The sequence below is a fragment of the Aphelocoma coerulescens genome, chromosome 3, assembly GCF_041296385.1.
Source record: "Aphelocoma coerulescens isolate FSJ_1873_10779 chromosome 3, UR_Acoe_1.0, whole genome shotgun sequence".
Taxonomy (NCBI): Eukaryota; Metazoa; Chordata; class Aves; order Passeriformes; family Corvidae; genus Aphelocoma; species Aphelocoma coerulescens.
In genome coordinates this window covers 15,298,309-15,301,371 of record NC_091016.1, presented here as the reverse complement: position 1 = coordinate 15,301,371, position 3,063 = coordinate 15,298,309, and positions in this window count along the sequence as shown.

Genomic DNA, 3,063 nt, shown 5'->3' with positions numbered 1-3,063 from the left:
TGGGGCCGGGAGAGGAGCAGGAGGGTGCGTGTGCAGCTGAGCCATTCCTGGAAAGCACAGGGCTCTGGGCTCCCTGCTGTCCCAGGGCAGCCCGGAGGCCAGGCTGTTCCTGTGCTGGCTCTCTGGAAGTGGGTCAGGGTGTCTCCCTGGTCTGCCTCAAGTGGCTGCTGGCAGGAGCGTGTTTCCCTGTGCAGCTCTTTAGAAGTTTCCAGGTGGTCTGTCCCATTAAATACGTAGCTTCAGATGCTTTATGTTGGCATTGTGGCCTCTGTTATATTTTGTGTCTCCATTTTGCAGGACTGACTGGCTACACTCTTGCCAAGAAGTTTACCGTGGCATCTCCCTCTATGCTCCTTCCCTCCAAGCCATTGCCTCCCATCCAGAAGAGCTCTCCTTCTTCTAACACCAACAAAATATGTAGCGGAGAGCAGGAGAATGGGAAAACTATCACTGGCAATGGTGACGACAGTAGAAAACAGCAGGAGCTGAGTTCAGAGGGAAAAGGACATACGGTAAGGACCAACCTAAGTCCTGTCTGGTGGATTTCCAGTTTATGTGCTGTAGGCAGAGCTCTGAGAGCTTTTGCTGTGGTGTGAGCCCAGGGAAGCAGCTGAGCAAAGGGAGAGCTCAGCAGGACACTGCACTTCAGGCTGTCTTTGCAGTGGGTGTGTAGGGCAGGCGTCATGTCCTCAGCGTGTATCAGTAGCAGGGGAGGTCTTTGAATGGTTTTGGGGCTCTCTTGTGGCTCCTGCTCTGTCTTATGGCTGAGAAAACACCAACAGGCAGTCAGAGCAGCTGAAGTTGGCCAATCTTGTGAACCAATCCTTCTACATTTAGTGAACTACGGGTATGTGTGAACCATCTCTGTGTCTTGGTGGTATTTTCTGTCAGCTGTGTCCTGTTTGGGCAGAGAAAGGTGTTTGCTGGGACAGGCAGACCTGCAAAGTCAGTTCCAGGTTGTGTCAGCTTTTGAGTTGTACAGCCATGCCCTTGTGCCCAGTTGTCTCTGATGCTATTTCTAGACTTCATCAGCTTCTGGGCAGCTTTGTGCAATCATGCATGGCTTTGTCCAGAGGGAAGGGATGGCAGGTGGCCATGGGGAGAGCAGTCCAGAGCCCACCCCCACGATTGCCTTTGCAGCAGGGCCAGGACCTGCAGTTGTTTTGGGTTTGCCGTGGGGTGCAGGAGGAGGCGGATGAACAACAGCTTTGGTAAACAGAATGTCCAACCCAAGGCTTGTGTACTTGATTCCAGCCTTGCTGAGAAAGGGCCCAGCGTATCCCTGACAGGAAGTGATCCTTCTGCTGAAGTTTGAACAGGGCCTGGTTTGGCTCTTTAGCTGTGCCAGGGGCAATGGGATACTAAGGAAGGGTGTGCATCTGCCCCCGCTGCCTCCACCCACCTTGCTGGACATGGCATGGGGGCCCTGGAGCAACTTGGGCAGGAAGAGGCCTTCCAGAGAGCAGCAGGGCAGGGAGCTCTGTGGATCTTCCTAAATGCCAGTGAGCCTGAGATGATGGATGTGTGGGAGCTGGAGAGCACCGAGCATCCCCAGAGCTCAGCAGCATCGGGGCTCAAAGGCTGCTGGGGAACTGTACGAGGGAAGGGAAGCAGCAGCAGAAAGGAGGGGCTTGAGAAAAGCAGGTTTGGACATCCTGCAGAATGGCTTTGTGGGGGCTTGGCTGGAGATCAGCACTGGCTGTTAGGTGCTTTAGGGACAGGGATCCAAGCCCATTCCCATACGATCCAAAAGGCCAGTGGAAGCAGTGGCACCACAGAACATCTTGGTGCCAAACATGTGGATGCCAGCTGGCAATCCAGCCTTATTTCCAGAGAAGTGAGCACAGGGATAGAAGTGGCAAATGTGGGACATGGTCTCTCACTCACCACTTCCATTTCCATTCCCTGTCCAAGACTGTGACGAATGAGACAACTCTTAGTAAAAATTAAAATAATTTATTAAAAATAGAAAAATTGAAAAATTACAGAAATTAGAAAAATATAAAAATTCGGCATCCTAGTGGCTCAGGAGGTATGCCCCAGGAGCGCAGGGATTAAGAGATCTTCAGGCTTTAACAGCTCTGGACCTCTGGTGGAAAGAAAACTTGCAGTGCTGGGCTGACTTTTAGCTAGTCTAAAAGTCAAAAGGAAAAAAAAAATTATTAAAGGCTCCTAGATAGGAGTCAGGCTTAAGTACCCAGCACTGGCACTCACCACAGCTGATCTGCAGTGATCTGCACTGCTCTGATGGCTGCCTCGTTGTTTTCTAGTGCCTTTGCTCCGCCCCAATCCGCCCACAGCCCGCCCACAGCCCGCCCATAGCACACCCCTTTGGTCTCAAGTGATTGGTGCTTTCTTTTTGACAGATCATCTCTGTCTACCAATGGCTTGTCGTCGTTAGGGGGGTAGCAGCAGTTGAAGTAAGGGTGGTAACATGCCCTCATTAAGATTCAGGTTGCTATGGAGCTTACTTGCAGAATAACGGCTATGGGGCTAAAAATAGCAATTGGCTGTTAGGAACTGGGGTTTTGGAGTTAGTCCCAAGACTAAAGTGCAAAGCAAAACTTTAAAAAAACCATTAGAATACATTCAATACTTCTTAAAACACTTATAAAAATAAACAATGAACATAGGAAAAACAACTCTTACTGTGTACAAGTAGTTTGGAGTTTGAAAAAGGGATTTTTAACTAGTAAACTTTTAACTGGGAATTTTAACTGGGACTAGTACAGACAAACTGCTTTGAACAAGTAAAAACACTGCTAATAAAGCTTGATTTTTGTACCTGGGCTGATGGGTTAACTTTATCATTTAATCTAAAGAACTGTTTAATTCAAAATTAACTAATTAAGGCACTTAACATGCAAAGACCAAACTTAATTAGGGACTTCATGTATGACAAAGACCAAGCTGCTCCATCAGTTTGACATTTCTGCCAGGTCCCAGCTAAGAGCATGGCTAAATGTCTTCAGGCATGAATGGGGGCAAGGCTGGATGCTTGATCTGAGGAGTACTGTGTTCTACTCTTTGCAGGCTTCCTTGCTGTTTTCCAGCGGTGGGGAT